At 43.0% G+C, this 11,947-nt stretch overlaps 2 protein-coding genes across 7 annotated transcripts in view; both read right to left on the bottom strand.

Moving 5' to 3' along the window:
* The window catches only part of LOC122541632 (zinc finger protein 271-like), an 11,011-nt gene extending 5,671 nt beyond the window's left edge, over nucleotides 1-5,340 (bottom strand). Inside the window, exon 1 of one of the 3 annotated variants that reach the window (XM_043678552.1) lies at nucleotides 5,322-5,340. The gene's annotated coding sequence lies outside the window, so the exon portion shown is untranslated. Of the gene's footprint in view, nucleotides 1-4,552; nucleotides 4,666-4,820; nucleotides 4,849-5,321 lie in introns of those variants that run through there. The other 2 variants (XM_043678550.1, XM_043678551.1) reach the window with 2 other exon arrangements.
* Nucleotides 1-11,947, bottom strand: part of LOC122541578 (zinc finger protein 271-like) — a 652,600-nt gene that overhangs the window by 599,499 nt on the left and 41,154 nt on the right. The gene's annotated exons all lie outside the window — the stretch shown is intronic.

Below are 11,947 nucleotides of genomic sequence, written 5' to 3'. Positions count from 1 at the left end.
TGACCAGATAGTCACGGAGGGAACGGTCTTTGTGGAAGGCGGAAAGGGGTGGGGAGGGAAATATATTCCTGGTGGTGGGGTCTGTTTGGAGGTGGTGGAAATGTCGGCGGATGATTTGGTTTATGCGAAGGGGCGATCTGTCCTTGTTACGGTTGGAGGGGTGGGGTCTGAGGGCACCGACTCCCACAGCTACCTGGATTACACCTCTTCCCACCCTACCTCTTGCAAAAATGCCATCCCATATTCCCAATTGCTCCGCCTCCACCGGATCTGCTCCCAGGAGGACCAGTTCCACCACAGAACACACCAGATGGCCTCCTTCTTTAGAGACCGCAATTTCCCTTCCCACGTGGTTAAAGATGCCCTCCAACGCATCTCGTCCACATCCCACACCTCCGCCCTCAGACCCCACCCCTCCATTGGGACAGTGAGTAAATTTGAGGAGGAGTTAGATAGATTTTTAATTGGTAAAAGGTTGAAGGGATGTGGAGAGAAGACAGGAACATGAGGGTGAGGAGCATATCAATCATGTTCGAATGGTGGAGCAGATTCATGGGCCGAATGGTCTAATTCTGCTCCTATATCTTATGAACTTATGATAGAGAATGCATTAAGTAAAGCTAAAACAAAAAGAACTGTTGCCTCACTGATGGTCGACCTCAGCCTTGAATATGCATAACAGCCCAGTCTCGAAGGCTCTCTGCCATAAAGAATTTCACAGAATAACACCCTCTTCAAGAAGAAGAAATGCCTCCTCGTCTTTGTCTTAAATTGCCAACCCCTTACTCTGAGTTTCTGCCCTCTGGTAGGAGACTCTCTCACAAGGGGAAACAACCATGAAAGATCATTAAGAATCATATATGTTTCAATCAGGTCTCCTCTCATTCATCTAAAGGCCAATAAGTACAGAACCAACCTACGCAACATCTTGTCATAAGAAAATCCCTCTAGACTTCAGATCGACCAAATTAACCATCTCTGGACTGCCTCCAATGCAGATAAGGAGACCAAAACTGTTTACAGTAGTCCAAGTATGGTCTGACCACTGACTTGAATTTTTCAGCTAGACTTCCCCATAGTCTGTTCCCCTTAAATTAAAGGTGAATATTTTCTATTACCTGTTGAACATGGTTGCTACTTTTTTGTGATTACCATAACATCATAAGAAACAGGAATAGGAGTTGGCCATTCAGCCCCTCAAACTAGCTCTGCCATAGGATCATGACTAATCCAACACTCCTCACATCTATTTTGTTGCCTTTTCTCCATAACCCTTGATTCCCTGCCTGATTAAGAATTTATCTATCTCCACCTTAATTTTACTCTGCCCCCACAGTTCTCTGTGGCAAGGAGTTCCAATGACTCCCAACCCTCTAAGAGAAGAAATTCCTCCCGAACTTAGTCTTAAATTCTGAGCCGATGCCCCCGATTCTAGATTGTGACTGTCCTATTAGGGAAACATCCTCTCAACATTTACCCTGTCACGCCCCTTAAGAATCCTCTATGTTTATTGAGATGACCTCTCATTCTTTTAAATGCCGATGAGTCCTAACCTTTGCTCATAAGACCAGACCAGGCAATTCATTCTGGTGAAAGTCTTTGAATTGTCTGAATGAAAGAATAGATTTTCCTCAATAAGAGGTCCACTCATTAACTCTGAGCTGGAGTTCCTCAAAGCAACTAACATTTTTAACAGATGTGGTCACTATGAACCACAACGAGGTCCACATCATGCAAGTACAATACATCTCTACTTTATTGACTTAGTTCTTCATTTTTAAAATTTCCACTGGTCTTTTAGATATTAACCTGTAATTTCTTTTTCTAACGTACCTTGATTCTGAAAATAACTTATAATAAATAATTAAATTAGCAGCTCCTACCAATCAATGAACTTAAGGTTTTCCTGTGATGTCATTCTTTATTTTGTCCTGTGCCCCAATGCAGGGCTTCAATAATCCTGCTAACAGACCTTACAAACTAGAAACCAAAAACAAATCAATAAGCACCTTTGTCCCTCTGCACTAAGTTCCCACACTACTCTAAAATCCTAGAAATATACACACACTTGGGCTGTGCCATAAACCTGATGTATTCTCTTCTTCCAGATCATGCAAAGTTTACTGGTCAAAATTTGATGATAGCTGCCATGGTCATCAATTCTAAGGTGAGTTTTACATTCCTGATTAGAACCTCCAAATCCCTCTATGCTGTAACTTTTTGTTCCTTAAATATTTAGTAATATTGGAATGCTATTAGTGTTTACCACTGTGACAACTGATTTTTTTCAACTCCTCTTCAATTTCCTGGTTCTCTGTTATTATTTCCAAGCCTCTTTCTCTAAAGGGTCTTTGTTCACTTTGGTTTCTCACTTCCTTTTTATATATTTATGGAAACTCTTGCTGTATGTCTTGATACTACATGAAAGTTTAGCCTGAAAGTTTATTCTTTCTGTCTTTTTTTTGTATATCCCCTTCCGATAATCCTCAGAGTCACAGATTCATAGAGTTGTACAGCATGGAAACAGACCCTTTGGTCCAACTCGTCCATACTGACCAGATATCCTAATCTAATCTCGTCCCATTTGCCAGCACTTGGCCCATATCCCTCTGAACATTTCCTGTTCATATACCCATCCAGACGCTTTACCAGCCTTCACTTCTTCCTCGGGGAGAAAGTGAGGTCTGCAGATGCTGGAGATCAGAGCTGGAAATGTGCCGCTGGAAAAGCGCAGCAGGCCAGGCAGCATCCAGGGAACAGGAGAATCGACGTTTCGGGCATCCTGAAGAAGGGCTTATGCCCGAAACGTCGATTCTCCTGTTCCCTGGATGCTGCCTGGCCTGCTGCGCTTTTCCAGCAACACATTTCCGGCTTCACTTCTTCCTCACTGAGATATATCTTTGCTGTGAACTGTTTTCTTAAACATCTGCTGTTGTTTATGATAAACAACCACTACAAATCCAATAATGAAGAATATTAGAGAGGTCTGGACAATAAGTTGATGATCTTGAGCTACTGAAATCTGTAAAATCTCTTTTACCAAGTGAGGAGGGCTGCCCCACAGACTGGTCAAAAGGCAGTGATACCCACTGAATGGTATCAATGTGGTAATATCCCAGACTCCTCTGTAACCATCCCCTGGAACATCCCATCACACTTTAATGAATGTACTAGAGGGGTACATGCAGGCTAAACACCACAATAACAGAGCAAAACAACCTCACATCCAACAGATCATAACAAAGCTCTGTCTCCTGTAAGATCTTATTCAGAACTGTGGACAACCACTCAAGTAACAGGAGAAGGCAGCTTCATAAACATCTCCATTCACACCATGTTGGAACCCAGCACAATGGAGCGATTATGGAAGTATTCCCTCCAATCTCCCGCCTGGTGAGAAGGCTTAACTTAGGAATGTGTTATGAATGAGAAGTTTGTAAAGTTGATATATTTAAAATCATTACTAAATTTTAAATAAAACAGAATAGCTTGAAAGGCAGGTGGAGGGGGTTGGTTGTATAATTCTTCCTGGCAACTGACAAGGTGGATTGGTTACCAAGGAAACAGGTTGGGCAAGATACAAAGTTATCACACTGAAAACAAGAAGCAGCCAGTGCTGACTGGACAGACTTTCTGTCTCAGAGATTACGGACAGAGTAAGAGAGAGAGAGAGAGAGAGAGACGGTCCAAGAGAGAGACCAAGGACTGTAGCCAATATGGTCAGCAGAGAGGAGAGACTATCTTTTCCGTGGGCTGCCAGACAGAATGTGGGAGGGAAGATGGTCTCTGTTGAAAAGACACATGCTGTGACAACTTAAAAACTCCAGAGGATTCATCCTGCATGGCCAGTGTGAAAAAAAATCACTGGACAGAACCTCAGTGTTTGCAGCCACTTCAGAACCTTTCTGAAAATCTCATAGTTATGATTCAGTGAAACAGGGAGAAACAAATCTGCTGGAAGCTGAGGTTGGACTGATTCCTGTAAACAGTGTGACACTATGTTAAGTTAATTGGGGGAGTATCTTTCTGTAATATATTAGTTCTCTTTTATCTATTGTTTAGTCAATGTTTCTATGAGTTGAGGATTGTGGAGATCTAAAGTCTGCAATATGGTCAAGAGGTTAGTGCCTCACATGCCTTATGCTTGCTCACTAGAACTTCAAATCTCTACTACAAATTATAAGTCACCACAGAGATCACAATAATACCTCAACAAGCACCACTGAAAAACAGGTGATCTGGTCATGATCATATTTTTAGGAACTTGCTACGCACACGTTGGCTACCATGTTCCCTACATTACCATTTCATATTGGGACAACTGGCGGCAGTGAAATTTTTTTTATTTTTGAGGAGCTTACAGAAATAGGACAGTGAAAGATCTTGGTAGGGACGCAAAAAGACAGGAAATATTCAGTTTCCAATACACAGACAGAACTGACCATTCACAGTCTACATGATGAGAACAGCTCCCGACACATACCGAACTCAACACCAGGAAATCAGTAAGAATCCTCAGACCCTCTGCACCTCCCAGATAATGACATCCCACCTTCCCATATTCAGGAATGAGCCAGCAACAAAACTCAGCCTGGAAATCAGAGGGAAATGCTTCCAATAAACACACTCAATATCCAACACACAGCTCCAGTCACACAGTTCAGCACAAAGCACCGAGTAAACAGCTCTCTCAGCTGGATCTTCTCACACAGCATAAGGGACATTTCCACCCCTGACTGCCCACAGGATAGTCAGACTGCCTGAAGATTGGTGTGGATATTATGGGATACAATTTGTATAAAAGCTGCTCCTTCACTCACCATCTCCTCACTTGGTTTTCAGTCCCTATGGAGGTGACTTTGAGCAGCAGATCAGATGGGGATTTAAACTTGTCACTGTCCCATCTGAATAAAACCTCACTTATTGCAGCTGCTGTCTCAGTTCCCCTGGTAAATGTTTACAGAGATTTCCAGTGTGGGAATAGCATTCTTCATCAGCGGGGGCTTCCAAACTAACAACATCAGTGTGGGATGTGTATCCTCGGATGTGTGTGCCAGCAGATCAGAAAAGGAAGACCCACAGCATCCAAGGCGGTGAGATCACCACATGCAGAGGAGAGAGGGACGTAGAAGGGAGGGATGCAGAGGGAGAAACAGAAAAAAATGATGAGGGAGGGATATTATCGAGGGGAAACCATTGAAGTGTCAGGTTTGTGCCCACAACTTCCAATTGTCATCAAATCTCCACACACAAGGGAGACGTCATTTGTGTTTGAGGTGTGTAACAAAGCCTTCTTGCATTTATTGAACCTCCATACATACCAGCACTGTCACACAGGAGTCCAGGCTTTTGGGAAAGGTCAAGACCCTCAGGTAAGATCTTGAAAGAAGCATTAAAAGGCATTTCAGTGGATGTGTCTCTGGGCATGGCAGCTGAATTGCTATGGTGTTGAATTCACTGTCCAGGAATTCAGAGTTAAAATCCAATCGCTGATTCACTCATCCAAGGCTGCATGTCATACACTGATCTTAAAAATGTGTTGCTGGAAGAGCGCAGCAGGTCAGGCAGCATCAAAGGAGAAGGAGAATCGACGTTTCGGGCATAAGCCCTTCTTCATACACTGATGTCAGTTTGAAATCCACTGAGGATTCTTACATTAGAAATCACTGTCAAATATTTACCATGGGAACTGACACAACTGCAATAAGTGAGATTTTATTTACGTGGGACAATGACAAGTTTAAATCCTTACTTGATCTGTTGCAGTGGTTTTCCCACCATTATTCCATGTGATGTGTGAAATTGCTACTGTCCTGAAATCTTTATTTACATACGATTATATCACAGGTCACATTAATATGGCAAGGCACAGTGTACAGAACATTATTTATTCAAATTCAATTTTCATAGTTTTGCCAGTTCCTCCACTTTCATAAATTACCACAAAAACAAATAAAAAGTGTATTCTTTCTGATTTGTTCCAATTCTGCACACATATTGCACATAAGATCTTTAAAGTGTTCAGGGTTTCTTTTGTTAAGCATTAGTTGTTGGTTGGCTGTTCATTCGTTCCATTGTTGCCTTGTGATGTATGACAGTCATAACTTAGTACTTGGTGGGACAGAGATCAGATGTAATTCTGTTCATCTTCAGCGAGGAAGCCATTTCCAGAGCAAGCAATTTGAGCCCACTGAATCCAAACAAAGAAAGAAATCAAGCTTTCTCATCTCAAGCACACCAGGACTGCAAAAAGAGGAAGAGGAACACCTATACAAGGTATTCGCCAAAAACGGATATCCTCGCAATTTCATCAACAGATGCCTAAGGGAAAGACAACCCTTGTATGCTGTGCCAAAATGCAATACCTCGCTTCTCTAGATTGAATTCCATCTGCCATTTTTCAGCCCATGACCCATTTGTTCAAGATCCCTTTGTATTTTAGTAAACCTTCAACTAGCCACGAAACGACACGACCAGCTATCCTTAGCAGCCATACACGCAGACGACAAGCAACATGAATTTGACTAGGACAACACTACCATTATAGGGCAAGCGAAACAAAGAACAGCCAGGGAATTCCTAGAAGCATGGCACTCATCCACAAACTCCATCAACAAACACAAAGACCTGGACCCAATATACCGGTCACTACAGCAGACAACCGGAAGCGGCAGGGACAGACCACTATAAATGCCGGAGGAAACACCACAGAAGTGCTTCACAGGAGGCTCCCAAGCACTGAGGATGTCACCTAGACAGGGGACGAAACGTTTACAACAAAAACTTCCAGCTCGGCGAACAGAACCACAGCAACGAGCACCTGAGCTACAAATCTTCTCACAAACTTTCTCATCTCCTGCTGATTGTCCAAATTCCATTTTTAAAAAAAACTCAATCATCACTTTCCTAGCACTTGCAAAACCCCAGACGAACTCTTCAGGTAACCCTTAACAGTAACAAGAGTGATGTTCCCCAAGTGATTTGATACAGATAACTTAGATGAGACCTTTTAAGTTTTAAGTATTCACAGATCAATTATAACATGCAACTTGGTGATTATGCAAAGTATATAATTTGCAAAACTAGAATATTCCACAAGGAAAAGATAGCAAGTTCTTATTTCCATAAAAGAATCCAAAATTCAAACATAACTTGTTCCAGATATAAGATTTTTCAAAGAATGTAAGAATATCCATTAACATCAAAGTAAAATCAATTTGGTCCTCAAGAGTGTGAGACTCATTTGGTTCACAATAAATCTGAAGTGGGTGTGACTGAATTCAATGAATTTCCATGTTATTCCAGTTATGTTGAGATATTTAGGATGAATTTGGCATTATGTAATTAAAAGGTTCTGTGTAAAATGACCAATCAATAATAGATCACCCCTAATACAATCTCAGATTACATTAAGAGGACAACTATTGTAATGAAGGAGCCTGCTCAAGTTATAAAAAATAATTTCAAATTTATTCTTTGAAATTAACATTAGGGATCAATTGCGTTGGTCAATCTGTTTAATGAAAGTACCACACCCAGCAGGGCAATAAGACTTGGTGCCTGATGTTATTTTAAAAATCTGATTGTGGCTTTATTTCCTCAAAGTTAGCGTTCTTGCTTCAGTGTTCATTTCACGGCACAAATCCCCATGATATTGTTCTTTAGGTGCGTGTAATCTTTTTGGGTTTTGCAAATGAACTTTGTTTAAAAATGCAACCTACTGTTAGTTTCACTTAAAAGTAAATTTCTAAGTGAATTTTCCTGCGTCAATCTCCTATATTTTGAACCTTGTTCTTTCACAGTTTCTCTGGGGAAGGTTGTTGCTGTGATAATTGGCATGGATCTAATGTATTTAATGGGGAACCTGGCCTCTGGCTCTGATGGTTGCTCAGTTCCTCCTTCCGTCGGTGAAATCAGGTCTCCCTCATTAGATGGCTGCTGCAGGGAAGTAGCTTCTCAAGTTGCATGCAGATTACTGCAGTTGAGAAAACAGACCTGGTTGTTCACTTTCACTGTGTACCATTAAGGTGACAACTTCTCGACACATGTCTTCAATTACCAAGTCTTTCTGTGAGGTAAAATTGCCACAGTCCCAAATGATCAGAGGGTTGCTCTCTCATTAGAGAGAGAGAGACAACTGATGGTGATTAATCTGTGGGTCACCATACATCAGGCAAGTGGTGATGTTGAGAAAAGAGTCCAGATATGGCTTGGCTGGTGGTGAGAAGGGCTCTGCCTGTGAGATCCTTTATACACACCCGGACTCTCAGCCGCACCGCACGCTGCCCTCGAAACGGCTGCGGGAGGGGAGGAGACTGTCACACACCTCCTTCTGGAATGTGCCTATGCAGAAGAAGTCTGGAGAGGAATGCAGTGGTGTTTGTCGAGGTTCGTCCTGAGCAGCGCCGTGACGCGGGACTCCGTGCTCTACGGCCTGTTCCCCGGGACGCACACCAAGACGAACATCAACTGTGCCTGGAGGATCATCAACTCGGTGAAGGACGCTCTCTGGGTGGTCCGAAACCTGCTGATCTTCCAGCTGAAGGAGTTGACCCCGACTGAGTGCTGCAGACTGGCACATTCCAAGGTCCAGGACTATGTGTTGAGAGACGCGCTGAAGTTTGGGGCAGCTGCTGCCAAGGCGCAGTGGGGAAAGACCACCGTGTAACATCTGCCTGCCTAAAGAAGAACAGGGGGCCCACGCAGTATGGGGACTCCACTGTCCCCCCCCAGCTAAATATGTGGATAGTAATCGTACAGACCGGTATATATGAATGATTACTCTATCTCTGTATGCAAAGAAATGGAATGTTTACGTACGTATGGCATGACCAATTGTAAAGATCATCAAAATATTTTATGAATAAATATTTTATGAATAAGAACTGAACCAATACTGCTAAAGTCAGCCTCCATCACAAACCAGTTATCCGGCTAATTTAGTGAACCGACCCCTAATAACCCAGATTGGGCAGCTCAGTTGGCTGAATGGTCGATTTGTAATGCAGAGTGACACCAACAGCACAGGTTCAATCCTCCTGTACCAGCTGAGATTATCATGAAGGTTCTACCCTCTCAATCTCACCCTCACCTGAGGCATGGTGACTCTCAGGTGAAACAACCACGCTTTCCAGGTCGTGGCGACATAGCAGGCCGCATGCCGGCTCTTGAGCACGGGGCTCGCCCGCTCCTGTGTGCTTTCTTTACTTATTTTCACTCATTTTTCTTTTTATTGGGACCATTTGCAGCAGGTTAATGACGGTATCGGATTGGCAGTGAGAGCAGTCTGTGTGCAGAATGGCAGCAGCCTCCCAGCAGTCACAGAGGGTGGATATGGCTTCTGCTGGTGATTGGTGGATGGGGCGTCCTTCCATCATTCAGGGCTGATGGTGGCAGCAGCGGCAAAGCTCCTGCTGCAATTGGAGGCAGCAATGGCAGAAGTCTTTTCAAGATGGTGGTGTCAGCAAGGGAGGTGGCCAGAGCAGAACTCTTGGAGAGGCAGCAGAGCCAGGGACTCCCTATTATCGGTGAGGCAGCAGTTGACCCGGGACCTCCTGGTTGTGGGACAAGTTTGGGTTTAGCTCAGACCTGGCATCAGCAGTATCCATGAAGTGGCACCTAAAGAGTGTGACTCCTAGGTGGCCGAGGAGGCACATGTATCGTTGGTGAGTGAACTTAGGGCTCAGAAAGAAGACACATTCTCTTTCAGTTATTTGTTTTATTTCTTAAATTAATCAGAATGACACCAGACTGTGGTGACAGTTGAAAATGTTCACTGTACTTTACTGTATTATTCACCGTAAAATGCAAGTGACAAAAAGTCATTCAATTGAATTCACACGTCAACTTTCTGTCCAATGAGAGAGCAACCCAATGGAACTATGGCGGTTTTACCTATTGGTGAGTATATAGAATATGTGCCCTCTGGTCAGCCCTCCAGCTCAGTTCTGGCAGTGATTTAGCAGCTTGATCAAAGCCCCATTTGTTTTCCAACGTTCCCGACTACTGTCCACAGTAGTACCTTTAGGTATTTGAAAAGTAGTCTGAATGTGATGTCACTAAATTAGACAGCACTCCCTGTCTTCAGTAGGTGTTTCTCCACTCTCACATTGCCTAAACATAATAAAAGCAAAATATTGCAGATGCTGGAAATCTGAAACAAACACAGAGAATGCTGGAAAGATTCAGCAGGTCTGACAGCATCTGTGGAGACAGAAGCAGAGTTAACATTTCAAGTCCAGTATGACTCATCATCGGAATCCTTCTTCAGTTCTGAAGTCATACCAAATTCAACACAATTCTGTTTCTCTCTCCACAGACACTGCCAGACCTCCTGAGTTTCTCCAGCATTTTCAGTGTTTGTTGGTTAAAACACAACTATGCTAGATCCAAGTGATTCTTTAATGATCTTTTCAGCAATTTTCACTGCCACCTGACCATTTCCAGTTGACTGGGGATATATTGAGACGATGGGTGGTGCTAAATTTTCCAAACATTCATGAAGTGTCTGAATTCTTCATAGAGAATTGATGTCATTCTCACTGACCGCAGTGTCAGGAAAGTCATGACGACTGAATTCTACAATCAGACATTCTATAATCCGGTGTCTGAATAGTAGTCAATTGTGACAAGACAACCAGTTCCAGTCAGAGTGAAGAGGGTTATTCTGAGCTTCATTCATGGGCTGTCTGGAATATCCTGAGTCATGAGCAGCTCTCCAGCTTGGGTCATAGAGAGAGAAAGCATGGAAACAGGCCCTTCGGTTCAACTTGTCCACACCAACCAGATATCCTAAATTAATCTAGTCCCATTTGTTAGTATTTGGCCCACATTCCTCTAAATCCTTCCTATTCATATATCCATCCAGATATCTGTTGTCGTTGTACCAGCCTCCACCAGTTTCTCTGGAAGCTCATTCCATACCTACACCACACTGTGTGAAAAGGTTGGCCCTTAACTCCCTTTTATATTTTCCCCTCTCACTCTAAATCTATGCCCTCCAGTTTTGGAATCCCCCACCTCAGGGAAAATACATTGTCTGTTTACCCTATCCACTCTCCTCATGATTTTATAAATCTCTATAAGATCACCCCTCAGCCTTCAATGCTCCAGAGAAAACAGCCCCACGTTGTTCAGCCTCTCCCTTTCGCTCAAATCCTCCAACACTGGTAAATCGTTTCTGAACCCTTTCAAGTTTAACAACATTTCCAAATGAGGGAGACCAGAATTGCACACAATATTCCAAAAATGGCCTAACCAATGTCCTGTGCAGCCACAACATGACCTCAAACCTCTTAAACTCAACGCTCTTGTCAATAAAGGAAAGCATATCAAACACCTTCTTCACTATCCTATCTACCTGCGACTCCACTTTCAAGGAACTATGAACCTGCACTCCAAGGTCTCTTTGCTCAGCAATACGCCCCAGGACCTTACCATTAAGTGTATGTCATACCCCGATTTGTCTTTCCAAAATGCAACACATCACATTTTTCTATACTAAATTCCATCTGCCACTTCTCAGCCCATTGGCCCATCTGATCAAGATCCTGTTGTACTCGGCGTTAACCTTGTTCGCTGTCTACACCTCCAATTTTGACGTAATCTGCAAGCTTACTAACTACACCTCCTATGTTCACATCCAAGTCATTTATATAAATAACGAAAAGCAGTGGACCCACCATCAATCCTTTTGGTATACCACTGGTCACAGGCCTCCAGTCTGAAAAGCAACACTCCATCACCACCCTGCGCCTTCTACATTTGAGCCAATTCTGTATCCAAATGGCTAGCTGCATTCCATGCGATATAACCTTGCTAACCAGTCTACCAAGAAGAATCTTGTTGAACACCTTCCTGAAGTCCATATAGATCACATCCCCAGTCCCCCTCATCAATCTTCATTGTTACTTCTTCAAAAACCTTAATCAATTTAGTGAGACATAAT

Source organism: Chiloscyllium plagiosum, chromosome 37 (assembly GCF_004010195.1).
Source record: "Chiloscyllium plagiosum isolate BGI_BamShark_2017 chromosome 37, ASM401019v2, whole genome shotgun sequence".
NCBI classification, from domain to species: domain Eukaryota; kingdom Metazoa; phylum Chordata; class Chondrichthyes; order Orectolobiformes; family Hemiscylliidae; genus Chiloscyllium; species Chiloscyllium plagiosum.
Note: the sequence above shows the minus strand (reverse complement) of the source record. Positions and strands in the feature narration are given on the sequence as shown.